This window comes from Sardina pilchardus, chromosome 21 (genome assembly GCF_963854185.1).
Source record: "Sardina pilchardus chromosome 21, fSarPil1.1, whole genome shotgun sequence".
In the NCBI taxonomy this organism is placed as follows: domain Eukaryota; kingdom Metazoa; phylum Chordata; class Actinopteri; order Clupeiformes; family Clupeidae; genus Sardina; species Sardina pilchardus.
This window is the reverse complement of record NC_085014.1, coordinates 25,734,884-25,751,226: the sequence shown is the minus strand read 5'-3', so window position 1 is coordinate 25,751,226 and position 16,343 is coordinate 25,734,884. Positions and strand designations below refer to the sequence as shown.

The window sequence follows — 16,343 nt, the reverse complement described above, 5'->3', positions numbered from 1 at the left end:
CTGCTTTAGAGCCAATAGAGATTGAACAGAAGAGATTGTATCAGTTCTATTAAAAACAGCTGCTTTTAGACCAGAGCATAATCACACAAGGCCTTCTCCTGAAAGAGCGGAGCTGAGGTGGAGATAGGACGGAATATCTGCTCTTTGTTGAAATACATGAGAACAGCTTTTTGCACTCTGGAGGTTTTAAAGTTTTTTTTATATATATAATGGAATAACTCACCTGTCTGCCATCACCTGCACTCAACCCAGCGCCCTGCACGTGACCTGGCACGAGGGCACGGCACTTCAGGAGCTGCCCGGTGTGCTGATGGGCATGAATATTCATGCTGCCCTGCTACTGGATGGGTGCAGCTATAGATTTGCAGTGGTGCATACTGCAGGGTAATGCAGAGGAAGATCACCCCCCCTCCTCCTCTCCGTCCTCCTCCTCCTCCTCCTCCTCCCTCGTCCTCTTCCTCACATCACAGTACCCAGCAGCATCACTGACAGCACTAGCATTTTTTGTGTCACCTTGTTTTAAGGCAACCATCTCTCTCCCTCTGGGATGTTGGGTCTTCCCTGGCATAACTTGGCTGAGCACTGAATATATACCACACACGCACACACACACACACACACACACACACACACACACTCCCCTTCTTTATTTATTTAAACAAATAAAGGAAGAGTGTTCCAGACAAAAAGTGTGTGTGTGTGTGTGTGTGTGTGTGTGTGTGTGGAATCAGGACTGTATGAGGAGAAGTGAGATGGATTTTGCCCTCTCTGTTGCGGCGGTCAGGTGCGGCCAGATAATTGGCCGGCTTGTGGAGCAGAGACGGATGATTACGGGCTTTATTGTCTCTCCCAGGCACAATCAACCTTACCTCATGTCCCTGATTCAGCACTCTCACCTCCACTTGATTTATGGGCCACTCTCTCGCTCACACTCTCTTTCCCCCTCTCTCTCTCTCTCCCTCTCTCTCTCTGCTACCCACTCTTCTCTCTAGCCTATCTACTCCTCTGTCCCTTTCTATCTCTCTCTCTCTTCCTCTCTCCCCCCCTCTCTCTCTCTCTCTCTGCTACCCACTCTTCTCTACCCTATCTACTCGTCTGTCCCCCCCTCTCTCTCCCCCTCTCTCTCTCTCTCTCTCTCATGCTGCATCAGTGTGAGTGCATAGTGCATTTTCTGCAGCACCCCCATCTCGCCAGCTAAATAAAAAAGGGAAAAAAAGAATAGATATGGAGAGAGACGGGGGGAGGGAGAGAGAGAGGGAGAGGGGAGGAGACCAGCACTGCAGCCAGCCCTGCTACCATCCCCACTGAGCCAAAGCACTTTTGCTCTTCATTGACATTTGTGACTGGCAGATTATTTGTGTGTGTGTGTGTGTGTGTGTGTGTGTGTGTGTTGGGGGAAGGTGGGGGGGAGGGGGGTTATGCAAGTGACATTTTCGGGGGAGAGACCTGGGGAACAGTATTGGGTTAGTGGGGGAGGGTTGAGAGGCAGGCGAGCGCTAGTATTGATGACCCTCATGCAGTGATCCAGAGGAGCTGGGGGTCTCGGCTCCGTCTGAAGGCAAATTGACTGGATGCATCTCCCCTCCTCCGCTGTGAGGGCCGGCTCAGGCGTCAGTAATGAGATCCAGGGCAGGTCTGCAGCCCATCCCTCCCCTCCAGCACGCCCCCCTGCCGCTCTCTTAGTCAGCGCCTGGAACGGGACGCCGCCCGCGCTAGCGACCGCGTAAATAACAACACGGCTCCTTCTCTGAGTCACCCGCTACTGATCCCTCTCGCCCGTGTGCCCGTAGTGCGGCGGCATGTGGCTGATGATCCGTTACCCCGCGCTGGTGTGGTGGTGGTGGAGCCGGGGTGGCCGGTGGGCGCTGCCCGCTCTGTTCTGGGCTGAGCTGCAGGGTGTGTGTGGGTGCTGGTGGGCCCGGGCACCGCGCGTCTACTCCGCTCCCTCCGCTAATACGTTCTCCACCGCGCCGAGCGGCTCAGATCGGCTCAGGCTGAGGTGGAATCCACTTGGAGAACGAGCCCGGCACAATAGCTAACTCATATTGTGTGTGTGTGTGTGTGTGTGTGTGTGTCTACACATGAGCTGTGGGAATGATCCTCTGGTGTAATGACAACAATCCATTACTAAATGTGGGGGATGATGTGCAATGCTGAATGCTAATCTCCATAATGCACACGTACGGACCGACTGCACATACCTAGTGTGTATGCTAATGTGTGTGTGTGTGTGTGTGTATGTGTGTGCATTTGCTTTTGTGTGTGAAGTGTGTGTGTGGGTGTTTTTTCGATATGTTTTTGCATGTATGATTGATGTTGGGTTGCATCCGTTTGTGGGTGTTTGTGTGTGTGTGGTTGTGCATATGTACTGTATGTATATGTGTGCACGACAATATGAATTAAGTCAAAATGTTTTCATTTTTGAGCCCATGGGAAATCTGGGTTATTTTTTCATGTCCATGTATTGATTCAGCTAAATAAAGATGTGGTTTCTAAATAACGTGTTCAAGCCAAACTAAGGCTGTTTTTAATGTTGCGGGCGCAGGTAGTCAATTTCTTTTCTTTTATTCATTGCTTCTGTACACCAATTTATCCTGCAGTTCTGGTTGGCATGAAATGATGGCTGGGAATGATGGCTGAACTAATGGAACATGGTGCCTTGAACCATACTCTCTGTGTAAGACAACAGCACTCAATATTACATGGCAGAGCTTGTAAGCGAAGATTGTGTGTGATGTGTGTCAGGCGCGATCCGCAAGCCTCCTCGCTTTATCGACTAAAAGCTTTTCATTAGAGGAAATAAAAAAGGCTAAAAGCCAAAGTCCACCAAGCAGCAGCGAAAGGTTTTTTTTCCCTCTCTCCCACCGTGACGCCCAATTTAAAAAATGAGCTGTTGGTTAGGAAACAGCAGAACACATTCTGTTCCCCGTGTTTTTCCCCGTGCTCTACCATGAAACCCAGAGGATGAAAGGACAACAACATTTTTTTTGTTGTTGTTTTTGAAATACAGACAGGGTATCAAATGTTAACCGAGGCCCCGGTAATAGAGTCAGCGGATTTAGATTATGTGGTTTGGGGCATATAGCATGCGTCTGCCCTTGAGGGCCTGCTGTGCTGTTTCCCCTAGGGCTTCGGCCTAGCGCACACACACACACACACACACACACACACACACACAGACCCCCACAAAAACACGCCGTGGCATCTCTAATGGCTGTTAATAACATTCATATGATGTGCATAGTAATTAGAGACATATTGGCCTCTCTTGGAGTGTCCTTCAAAGCTCCTGACCACCCGCGGGCGTTTTTGACACGGTGAAATCGATGTCAGGGTACGGCGGCGTGTGCCGACCGGGGTCCTGATCAATCTGCTGACATCCCAGCATGCCTCCCAACCCTGTCCACCCCCCTGTTCGCGCTCGCTTTCATTCCATAGATAGAGAAGCAGGTAAACAGCACTAGCCCTTCTCCTAAGCCCTTTGGCCAAACTTTAACCCGCCTAATTCTGGCCCACTCTCATGCTGTTTATTGGATATTGCTTATTTGGCTGTGTTGTTTTTTTCTCCTAACATATAATCATGCCATATTGGTTGCTAGGCACCATGGGGTGATGTTTTTTTCCTTTTCCTTTTTTTCCCCCGCTCGGTTTAATGGCACTCACTTTTCACACCTCCAGTTGGATAAGTGGCGATTAGCGGCTAACCTCTGACTTTTGTTGGTATCAGCCCTGGTTGTTATGATTTTCGAGCTCCCAGTCATCAAGGTGACAACGATCAGCATAGATTGGTTGTGCTTAAATTATACCTGGCTTTGTAAAAAACCCTTTGACAGACATGCTTTTCAAACAGTAGAATAATTTCCTTCGCGTTGTTGCGGCTGTTTGGCCCAGAGGGGGGAGATCTAGAGTGGAAACGCAGGTGAGGCTGAGGGCACCGTGAGGACAAAGAGAGCCTCTACTGACCAGTGGTGTGGCCGGCGGACCTCTGACAATGTAGCAATTCCAGTGTTGGTCCGCGTTCATTAAAACAGCACAATGGAAGTGCTGAGGTGTGTCCGAACACCCTCTGTGTGTGTGTTTCCAGCTTTCTGTGTGTGTGTGTGAGTGGGGTGTGTGGGTGTGTGTGTGTGTGTTTTTGTCTGCATGCCTTTTGCTGAATGCGGGTATCAGTGAGCGTCCTTGTCCATGCATCTGCTAGGATGCCCCTGGCTCTGACGGGTGCGGGGCGATGCGGGGCGATGCAAGGCGATGTGAGGCTGTGCTGCGAGGCGAGAGCGTGGGGAAGGTGAACTGCGGGCGTCCCTGTGCTGTGCTGTGCTGCGAGGCGAGAGCGTGGGGAAGGTGAACTGCAGGCGTCCCTGGCGCCACATTAAGCCCAGATCATTCCTAATGAGGAGCCCACGCGCCCCCCTCCAGCCCCCTCTTTAACCAGAGCGCACAAACACCGCCTGGCACAGTTGGCAGAGAGCGGTCCTGACCGGGCCAAGTGGCACGTGAATGGGTATGATTAGATGACCACACACGCTCCGTCCAACTGCCCCCCTTTCCCCCCCACCCCTCAAATCCTCCACCCCCTGCCTTCATACCCCAATGGCCAACAATGCCAGGGGCACTTAATGGCCAAGGCACTAGTGAGCTGAAGCACTTGCTCTCCCTCCTCTGGCTGGACGCCATTCGGTCTGCCCTTCACAAGCCATCCAGGCACTGAGCTGCTGCTGAGGTCTGTGCAGCTCCGTAAGAGCATGAGGATGTCACAGACATGCAAACGAAGAGACACCGTCGCCTTCCGAATCGGTATCGTCTTTATCTCCATCCCATAATGACCCTCTGTAAAGACGCCTAGGTGCCTTAAAGATAACTCATGTCTCCATGGTGTGTGTGTGTGTGTGTGTGTGTGTGTGTGTGCGGGTGTGTGTGTGTGTTTGTGTTTGTGCTGAGTGAGTCTGCCCATTCCATTCATCTCGGAGGATCATTTGCAGGTAATTGCTGTCTGGGAAGAGTTTGGTGAATGATGATGGCAGCCCTTCAGAAACCAGCCTTGGTTTGTTGTGCCGTGCGTGCGTGCGTGCGTGCGTGCGTGCGTGCGTGCGTGCGTGCGTGCGTGCGTGGGTGTGTGTTCTATGGGTGCCTCTGGCTGGGCGTGGGAGCGCTCAGGGCGCCGGTAGGGGACTGATGGAGCTCCGTGTGTCCGGCCCTGTGGCGGCCTCATCAGGGCTGAAGCCGGACGCTGTAGCGGATGATTGACTGGACAGCATGGGTGGACCATAGATGGCCGACATGTTGATTCAGCCATCTGATCCATCCCACACAGCTTGTGCTTGTGTGCATGCATGATTGTATATATATATCTGTGTGTGTGTGTGTGTGTGTGTGTGTGTGTGTGTGTGTGTGTGTGTGTGTGTGTGTCTCTGTGTGTGTGTGTGTGTGTGTGTGTGTGTGTGTGCATGCATGCCAGACCTCTTAATGCTCCATTTCCCCAGCTCCCCTGAATTGACTCTTCTCAGCAGAGCGCATTGTTCTCCACCTCTCTCCGCACAACATCATGAAGCCCTCTTAGCTCACTAACGACAGGCTGTTCAGGGCGCGGGCATGGCCAGCTGTGCGTGCCCGCCTGTGTGTGTGGGCATTAGCCTGATTTCCTCCTGATTTCGGGGCGGGGGGGGGGGGGGGGGGCCAGATGCGTCGACGCGTAAAGGAACGGGAGAGACAGCCAACTGTCCTTATCCTAATAAACTCAGATGCTCGTTGCTTAAGCAAAAGGGGGCTAATAAAAGCAGCGGAGTCGGCTCGTAAATCCTGTTTGTGGGTTTCCATCATGCGAGGCCCTCCTTTGTTTGAGCGCCCGGCCCAAACTCATCTTCAAGAGGACTAAATTATGCACGGCCCGCCATCAATCAGTGTCGGCGGCGGTGTGACAAGGTAGGACACACCAGGGAAATCGCAAATGCATAAAAAGCAGCCTTCGTCAAGCAGGGGCCTGGGCGGCAGGTAGGGGATGGGAAATGACACTCGGAGGAGAGAGAGAGAGAGAGAGAGTGCTCCATTTGGAGCCCTTCCTCCCGCCCCTGTCGGCCCCTGTCGGCACCGTGTCGCACCACACGCCACCATTTTCCCTCCTCGTTCTGAGGGGGTGGGGGGGGGGGGACGCGCCTCCTCCAAAAGTCCTCCAGAGCCATCGAGGAGTAAATGCGCCTCTCTTTTTTTTTATTTTGTCAAATGCACGTTGAGAATCATCTAGCAATAACTGTACAATAGACCTGGATTGCCTCTTAGCAACCGCTGTTAAGTGAACCTGGAATAAAGCCATTCTCCCACCTCCCCTCTGCCAGCTCCAACTACCATGAAATTGTAGCTAGCAGCACTCTCATTTCTCCCCACCACAACGTTGGAGGAGACAAAATGACCTGCCCTTTGCTTCCAGGGACCACCGCAGTGGTTTGATTGCCCTCGTGTTACAGTATGTAACAGATTTTTTTTTCAGGCAATTTGTCCAGCCTGAAACAATAAGGAAAGCGGGGGAAAAAAAAAAAAGAAATACAATTTCATTTCTCTTCCATGTGTGAAATATGAGTCGGTTTTTCTCTGTCGGCGGCCTCACAGATGTACACGTGAGCCCGTGTGTTTTTCCTGAGCATTAATTGTGTGTCATGTTCTGATGTGATGAAAAGGTTATACGATATTTAGCACAATTAGCGTGGACAGCCAAGCTTGCACACAGAAGGCGCTAGAAAACACTGTCAGTCCTAGTTTTCACGCAGCATGGTTTCCACACAGTGGTGGAGATGCTGAGGGGGGGGGGGGGGGGGAGAGACTAAAGACTGTGCTGAGATCAGTGAGCAAAACAACATTGAATACCTCAAAAAAAGAAAAACAGCTTAGACATGAACAAAAAACAAACCTTACCTACCTAACAATAACTGGCAAACTAATACCACGTATTAGACCACGCGTCAGTGATTCAGGTCTACCTGACGGTCTTATTCTCATGCCAGGCTTGACTTGACTTGACTTGAGTTGCGTGTCCTTGTTTTGGTGCGTGAAAATAATGCAGTCCCAGGCCCCGGGTGCCAGCATACGCAACCCCTAGCCGCTCCATCCTTCTGGGGAGGAGGGCCTCGCCGTGTCTCTCCATCCCACATAAATAGCTTAAGAAAACATACTCGCCTGAGACCCGCATTCATTTTTCATGCGCTGCCTTGCTTAAGGCATGCTTAATTCAAAGCAGGTGTTGCAATATAGGGGAGAGTGCGGCACGGTGTTGTTGTGTGTGTGTGTGTGTGTGTGTGTGTGTGTGTGTGTGGGGGGGGGGGGGGGTGTGTAGTTGGGGTTTGAGCCAGCAGGGCTGAGGGACGAGAGATGCCAGCAGAGCCATCTAAGCTGCAGAGAGCATCACTGCTTCCTTTAATGAGCCTCTCCACTGAAGCGGCTCCAGGTTCCATTGTGTTTTATGTCACTGAAGGAGAGAGAGATGAGGGGGGGAGAGAGAGAGCAGCTCTCTCTCTCTCTGCCAATGCTGCTTGCACCACTCTCACTCCTCACTCTCACTCTCACTCTCACTCCTCACTCTCACTCTCGCTGACTGCATTAGCGTTAGCGCTGTAGCGCTCCTCGGCGTAGACGGGGGCCCTGCAGTCGGAGCGTTCCCTCCCCCGAAGCGCGCCGTGGCGATGATCTGAGCGCGCGGCCGTCCCAGCCAGCCCCAACTGTAATGGGGCTCCTAGCCGATACGGAGATAATTGCCGTCCCACTAGCTTGTTGCGTTTCAGTGGCCGGTCCTCGTGGCAGGGTGTTATTTTTGCATCAGTGGACCTGCGACTGTGACGGCTGGAAATAAGCCTACCCGAGGAGATTAAAAATTAATTCTGGCTGACCAAAAAGATGGGGGTGGGGGCGGGATGGGATGGGATGGGGTGGGGGGGTGGGGGGGGTTCTCACCTCCCTTGTGACTCATGAGGGGTGATGTAACAGATAATTGGACACTGCTTCACTGAGTGTATGTGTGGGTGTGTGGGTGTGCGTGTGTATTTGTGTGTGTGTGTGTGTGTGTGTGTGTGTGTGTGTGTGTGTCTGTGTGTGTGTGTGTGTGTGTGTGTGTGTGTTGATGGGCTTGATTATCTTTGTGTCTACACAGAGGCTTAAGAAGTATTCTGTATCAGGCTTCATGAGTGTGTCAGAGTGGGAGGAAAAGAGCGAGCCTGTGTGTGTGTGTGTTTCTGTGTATCAGAGAGAGAGAGGCAGAGAAGGAGTCAGTGACAGCATCTGTATGTGTGTCAGACAACCAGTCTCCATTGGTGTGTGTATCTGTGTGTCTCTCTGTGTGGGTATGTGTATATTTGTTCTTGAGTGCATGCAATTTTTTTCTTGTATAAGTGTATGTGTGTGTGTGTGTGTGTGTGTGTGTGTGTGTGTGTTTGTCAGAGCGAATATAGCCGAGGGCTCTTTCGGTCCGTGGGCTGTGCAAATGAAAAGCAGTGGTGAGAGCCCCCCTACCCCCCCCCCCCGCCCCCCCTCCATCCCCCCACCCACACACACACACACTCCCCCACCCCGCCGTGTGCATGAGCTTTTAAAGATACGCGTAACATGCTGCTCCGGCTTGATTTCCCATCAGCTGTCTGGCCGATTAGAACAGTCCTTGGCTCCAGATCATTTTAATTATGTTGAAAAGGCCCCATCAAAGCCCTGGCTCTCTTGCCGAGGCTGCAGTTTTTGCCGAGGCTCGCAAATGTGTGCAGGAGACTTCGGCTGCAGCCGCTGGTTTCTCTCTCTGTCTCTCTCCCTTTCCACACACACACACACACACACACACACACACACACATACACACAAACGCACACACTGGTGTCTTGGAGACAACAACACTGAGGATGTTCTCATATGAGAGTTGGGTACTCGGGGAATGAAAGGTGTGTGTGTGTCTGTGTGTCTGTGCGTGTGTGTGTGTGTGTGCGTGTGTGTAGTCTGCGCAGTGAAATCCTGCATTACAGGCAGATGAGTCTCTAATCCCTATCACACCCTGCCCTTCATCGCCGCCTCTGCATCCTCCTCCTCGCCGTGCACATTATTAGGGACGTGCGTGTGTGTGGCGTACGAGCAGGCAGGCCACCGTAAACACTCCCATCACACATTAGGGAAGCTCCTTATTTGGGCACAGTCAAGATCACGGGTCTGAGCTCCTGCTCCTCTTGTTAAGAGAAAGTGGTTTCACCCTGAGCAGCCGCCGGTGGAGAACGCGTGCAGGGGAACTGGACGCCCTTTAGACCAACAGCGCATCAGCGTTCGCTAAATGAAACGTGAAATATTGCGGTGACGTTGGAAACCGTGGCGACGGGGCAGGGTCTCTGTCTCGTTGGCGTCGTCCCTAGCTCGATTCTCTCAAGACGTTTTTTTCATCACTGCTGCAGTGCCTAACACCGTCTCTCTCTCTCTCTCTCTCTCTCTCTCTCTCTCTCTCTCCCCCCCCTCTCCCTCTCTCCCTCTCTCTGTCTGTTCTTCTCCCATGGCTGGGTGTTTGCTCTAGATTGGCCTGTCATTATCTGTTTCTTCTGATCGCTAGCGCACAGGGCCTCCGAGGGGGATTCGGCATCTTACCACTTTCATAAGCCTTGCTTTCTCCTCTCTCTCTCTCTCCCTCTCTCGCTCTCTCTCTCCTTCTCTCTCCCTCTCTCTCTCTCTCTCTGTCTCTCTCTCTCTCTCTTCCTCTCTCCCTCCTTCTCTCTCTCTCTCTCTCTCTCGCCATACACCGCTGTATGAGTCATGGCCCTTATCAGCGCAGATCCCTAGTCTCTGCTCATTTTCACCCAAGATTCAGCACCCTGGACAGCGCTGGACAGACTGCCCAGGCTAAGGGCCGGCTCCCGCTCCCCCTTTAAGAACGGACAGATCCCAGAGAGAGGAGAGGAAAACAGACAGAACCCTCGGTCCGTCTCTGGGCCGCTCTCTACCGTGGGGATTTTTCAAACGTCCTACTGAAGCCCCTCGCTTTTTTTTCTCCCAGGGAGCATAAATGATTATTTGGGCATGAATGTTTAAACGTTTGGACACACTGTTGTGCAAAGTCATTTTCGTTTGAAAAACCACAGCCTCTGCCACCTTCAAAAAAAAGCATAATATGAAAGTCAGTGAGATGTGTCTGCGGAAAATATGAAATCCATTGCAACACCGATGCAATTATTTTTGCCATTTGCATTTTTCCTTTTTTTTTTCAAAAGGAAGATGGTCACAGTTTCCTTTGCAATAACTGAATTATTCAACTTTCATCCCCGTAGAAGATACTCTGCTCTACCCAGCAGCAAAATAGGATCATATGTGAAAAACACTTTTTTTTTTCAGGGCTGCTTGCCTTGGATGTGGGTGTTTGCTGAGCAAAAGAAAGGGCCAGAGATAATAGCCAAGCGCCATACGGAAACATGGTGGTCACACTTGTTGTCCAACCGTATTTGTTGGAAAAGGCCAATTTGCTCGTTTTTTCCCTGATTGTTCAAAGGGACTGCAGGAAAACGTGAGCGGGAGTGGGGGAGTGGGTGAGGGGGGGTTAGGGGCATGACAGAGGGTACGGAGGGGGGGGGGGAGGAAGGAGAGCTGGTGACACTCCACGCCAGCCCTGGCCCTTAATGAGTTAGTCAGAGGAGCAGGAGCTGTGAGGAGATTAGATACAACTCAATTCAATTACAGCTTAGCCGCCACGGGTGAAGCTGCAAACTTCATCCTGTTAAGACCTCGCCTCAGATGGGCTAGTCTTCAGGCCCTCACTCACAGCTTCATCTCCACCGCCCTGCATTAGATCCCCCTCCGCCTTGCTTTCTCTCTTTCTCTCTCTCTTTTTTGCTTTATTTCTTTCTTTCATTCTTTTCCCTCCTGCCTCTTTTCTGTCTCTTTCTCTCTTTCCTTCTTTCTGTCTTTTTTTCCTTCTTTTTTATTCTTTATTTCTAAACCAGGTGCCTTCAGTCAGTAAAGGCTCTGGTTATGCAAAGGTAGCGTGAGGCAGAATGTAGTGACGTACCGGTGAGGAGAGGGGACCGTTTGGGAGAGTGGCAGGCTGTGACACGGGCGGGAGATCTGAGCGGCTCGTCAGGGTAATAACGCCAAAGGCAGCGCTCGCTCCCCGCTCAGCGTTCGCTCCCTGTCTGTTCGGCGGCGGCGCTTCAGGGAGAAGACGTTTGGCTCCGCAGCGCACCGCGCCACACCACGATGTTGATGTTGTGCCTGAGCCCCATTTTCAAAACTGTCAGCGTGCTCGCGACTCGGGTCAAGCCTGTCAGAGATGGTAATGCTGTTTCCAGTCAAACATGTGAATCAGAAGTAAAGGGATTTCAAAAGTTGAGATGGGAGGAGAAGGAGGAGGGGATGGGGAGGAGGAGGGGGAGGGGGAGGGGTGGTGGAGGGTGGAGAGGGGAGAGATGAGCCCTCTTGACAACTAACAGATGGAAAGATTCTGCACCTCAGTGCCTGGTGAATTACAGAGCAGTGAGTAATACAAGTGTGTCTCTCTGTGTGTGTGTGTGTGTGTGTGTGTGTGTGTGTGTGTGTGTGTGTGTGTGTGTGTGTGTGTGTGTGTGTGTGTGTGTGTGTGTGTGTGTGTGTGTGTGTGTGTGCGTGCGTGCATGTGTGTGTGTGTATCATACACTGACACTGCAGCATGCCACAGCCTGACAGTGTATTAAAAAGCGGCGGCCTCATAGGACTGATGAGAGCTGAGGACCGTAATCACGCTGCTTCATGTCTCCCACGCTGCATCCCCACACCCACACACCCACCCTCACACACACACACCCTCACACACCCCCACCCACCCACCCCCACCCCCACCCAGCCCAGCCCAGCCCAGTCCAGAATTTATAGATCCCGATAAGGAAAATCTTGTCGTCATCGTCTCAGGAATTTATGTCATCAGCTGTGTTACATTTCATCCCTCCCGCGCGCGCGCCACGGTGGCCTCGCTCTGAGAGACAATTTTACTGGCACACTCTGTCTTATCAATAAAGCTGCACAGCAGACGCAGGTAAACAAGCACCCCCCCACCCCACCCCACCCCACCCCAACCACACACACACACACACACACAGACACACCCAAACTATGTCAGACATCCCATCCGGATGGTTCTGATCAGCTTAATGCCCAAAATGGCTGCCGGCCCAAGAGTGCAGGGGCCGCTGCATTGTAAATGGCTGCTGGCAAGGACGGAGCCTCCGCGGCCGTGATTTAGCACGGATGGCTATGCAAATGGTGTGGAGGGGATGGGCATCAATGAATCATTTGAGATTCAAGGCTCGGTGTCAATTAGCGTTGACTCACTAATTAACTCTAAAATGGCTGAGGAGCAGCAGTGGGGAGCTATTTGATTCTCCTGCAGCTGAAAAATAGCAGCTGTTATTCTTGCGTGTGTGTGTGTGTGTGTGTGTGTGTGTGTGTAAGCTAGGCTTCTCAATTTGTTGTGTGTTTGTAGGTGGGAAGGTTGCAGGTGGTTTTCAGTTGTAGCTGTCGGGGCTTTGTGTTTGGCCCGACAGTCTCTTCATCTTTCTTCTGACATCTTTGTGGAAACTTTTCTCTCTCTCTTTTTTTTTGCTGACTTTGAAAAAAAAAAGTGAGCGAGGAAGAAGAGAAAAAAAACTCATCCAATTCGTGGGAAGAAGAATATTTACCACAGTCAGATTTCATCTGCTAATTTCCATACAAATGTAGAGAGGGGCAGAGGCATGGAATCTCTTCGAAATCTCAAAATGAATTCAGCTGTTCCGTGTTCCGATATGCCAAGGCAGTAGAGTGAAGATAGCGAAGGTGCTAATCATCCATTTCCAAACAATAAGAAAGAGGAAATCTATTTGATCTTAATCAGGGCGGCAGGCTTGTGCCTCGGTTCTGACATGTGGTTCTAACAGCAGACAACTTCACAGGGAGAACAGACACAGAACAATGAGTCAGAGGGAAGCCTAAAAGAGGAGCGACGCTAACAAACGCATTCCACTGTGTTCAGACATCTCACCCCCGCCTCCCTCTCCTTCTCTCTATCCTCCCTTTTCTTTCTCTTTATCTCACTCACATCCCTCTCTCTCTCTCTCTGTCTCTGTCTCTCTCTCTCTTTCCTCGCTCTGACTCTCCCACTCTCTCTCTGAAGCTGACAGTTTTTAATGTCACTTGGATTTTAGGTTGTCTCTCTGGATGAGTGATGTCTGCAGCCGTCACTTTAATTAGACAAATTAAAAAGGAATGCATAATTATGTAACAAAGAGCTCCGACAGAATGTGCAATTTGCAAGGGTGATTTCAAGTTTGACAACACGGTGATGCAGAAAAAGGTTCAGGTTGGACGTAGAAGCAAGACATGTACCTTATTCATCAAGAATGACACATCTCTTAGTCAGACTAGCTTTGTCTGAAAGTGTACTCACTTTTATATTTTACAGTAACGAGCAAAGCAGGTAATGCTATGGAACACAGCATTCTGGTGGATTTGTTTGTTTACCGATCAGTTTAACAGGAAAGTGTCCAGTATAGGCTGAAATCTCAGCATTATGTCATTGCTAATGTAAATCTTTGCCACAGCTAATAATAATCCACTGCAGATGACTCACAAGGCATGCAGCCTAACAGTGTAACTTGCAGAGAACAATGACAAGTAAGCTCTTAATAATTGAGAATAGCAGTAGAAAGACAGCACTCTCTAGTGAGCGCAGCAAAGCTATCACTATGGTACATGTACTGTACATGCGTCTACAGTACACATTAGTTTATGGTCTGCTGTGTCCATGGCATTTTAGCACCATCTGCCACTGGATTCACATCTCCAAACCAAGCTATTTATTTTTTTGTTAGAACCTGAGAATGAACACCCCCTCCACCCTACGATACTGTATGTCCCCCGACACCCACCCACCCATCTCCCCACCACCAACGCCATCACCAGGGTCCCACTCTGACCCAGTTCCCCTCAGCGCCAGCTGGGCACATGTGCCCCGTGCAGGCCCACTACCCCCCACATCACCCGGCGGTGCCAAGGGTCCGCGCGCCGCTAAATAATGCATCCACCAGGAGAGCCCCCGCTGCCTCCAGGCCCCGCCTACCGACCGCCAAGCACACTTGGGCCAGATTGATGAAAAATACATCCCATACACACACACACTCCCCACACACTACTCCCCCTGTAGCGCTGGAGGGGGTTGGGATCTGTGTGTACACACGCCCTCCATGCAGCAAACACACACACACACACACACACACACACACACACACACTGAATGAACACACACTCATCATAGTGAATGCATGCTTTCATGCAACTGCCTAATGACGGATTGTTGGGAGAAGTGGGAATTTCCCCAGAAGTCAGCAGCTGCTCCAGTGTTCCTGATTGTGTTTGTATCTGAGCGAGCTTCTTTCTGATGATTAGCCCAATTTAACGACATGCCTCACAAGCCCTGTAATAAATACCAGCTTAAATAAGTAAACTGAGCACTGCTTGGGTGAGGAAGAAAATTATGAGAGGGAGAATCATTTCTTAAATCCCCTCAAATCCATCCTCCCTAAAGGAGCGCGAGTAGTTTTCATTCTTAAATGTCAAGCGATTGCAAATTCCAAATGAATTTAGAGTCGAGTCACAGAGCAAAAACAGGAGACAGTCAAGAGTCGGTCTCTCATTCGTCCATCTTCTCCACCCCCATTCCCCTGGCGTGTCCGGCCCCGGGAGGGGGAGAGTAGTAGTGTTGGTTGTGCTGCTGCCCCGGGGCTAAGGCTGTGTATTATTACCATGCTAGTGCTGCTGTATGTCTGTAGGGTGTTAAAAACCTATCCAACCGGGGGGGAGCGCTCGACGGTTAGAAGCCGTCCGTGTCCGACACGAGGTCCACGCCTGCACGATGCTCCCTTGATGGCCTCTCTTCCCTGCCTCCCCCCCCCCCCCCCAACACCCCCTTCTCGCCCTGCACACACACACAAACACACTGACAGGTCCTCTGACCACAGCGTCTGCTTGGACTTAGCTGTAGCAAGAGGGGGTGGAGGAGAGGGGTGGGGGAGGGTGTGCAGCAGGGGCACTGAGGTGGGGAGGGTGGGTGGAGGGTGGGTGGAGGGGTAGGTGGTGCTGCCGGGGGCTTGGAGGCCGGGGGCAGGAGGTGGGGGGAGCAGGGGACGACATGCAGCGCATTTGTTTCAGCCGTTTGCAGGAGCTTTTCTCTGAAAGGTCACCTGGTGGAGACGGCAGCGCGGCAGCAACGGGGGCACACCGGGTACGCAGACAGGAGCAGAGAGAGAGAGGGAGAGAGGGAGAGAGAGAGAGAGAGAGAGAGGGAGGGAGGGAGGGAGGGAGGGAGGGAGCGGGCAGAAGAAAGAGATGGGGCCTTATCAGGAAGGCTATGTGTGCGCGTGAGGGCAGAGCTGCTGAGCCATTGAGGGGTCTGGAATGGAATAAATGAAGAGATAGGCTGGAGACGCATGGCAATCTTGCACAGAGAGGAATGGGCTCGGTGTGGAGCGGAGGATGGAGGGAGGGAGGGAAGGAGGTAGAGAGGGAGGGAGGGAGGGAGGTAGAGAGGGAGGGGGAGCAGGAGGGGGGTAGTTTGTTGTTGTGGAGTGTTTGCTTTGTCAGGGCCGCCGCCTCTGTCAAGCGAAGGCGATAAGGGCGCCGCAGAAAGTCACTTTCTCAGGAACAACACGGAGACGGGCTCTTTCAGCGCAGCATTATGCATACACCTCCACTCCCCTATTTGCATAATCCCCAATGGCCACCACTTTTATTTTTTGAAATAAAATTAATTACCCAGTCGACCCAGACTGAAGGGCAAAGTGGGTTTTGTTGTGCGGGCGAAAGTTTCTAAAGCGAAATCTACGGTGAGTGGCATTTTGCTAAAGCTCAAGCGACTCATATATGAATAAGCCAAAGAGCTGAATCCACACGCTGTACATTCCAAATCAGTTGCCTTAAGTAATGAATGTACATTGGCTCTCCTTGATTTGCATTTAAAGCTGTACTGTTCTAGTCTGTTAGGGGGGATGCCTAAACAGCTCCAGCAATGTTCACAGATCCATCTCTCTGTTCATCATAGCCGAGTAAAATCGCTTCAAAGTACAGTATGTCATTTGAGTGTCCAGGCACTGGGTGCATAGTAAAACTAATATCTCCCTCATCTGAATTATGTATGAAATATGTTTTTTGTTCAAGCAGTGTGTGTGTGTGTGTGTGTGCTGACGCGCCCCTGCAATAATGGTCTTCTTTAAAAAGAAGTGCAAAATAATTATCTTTTCGTCTTTGCTTTTTTTTGACTTCACAGCTGTTCTCAAGGACGGCCGTAGATGGGCATTATTTTGATGTGCGAGTCACAGTGGCGAGCCGCGGCCGTCGCCATTTGC

General features: G+C 51.3%; 1 protein-coding gene across 2 annotated transcripts in view; it reads left to right on the top strand.

Annotated features, from left to right (window-relative positions):
* The window catches only part of gria3b (glutamate receptor, ionotropic, AMPA 3b), an 81,713-nt gene that overhangs the window by 27,208 nt on the left and 38,162 nt on the right, over nt 1–16,343 (top strand). The window lies entirely within an intron of this gene.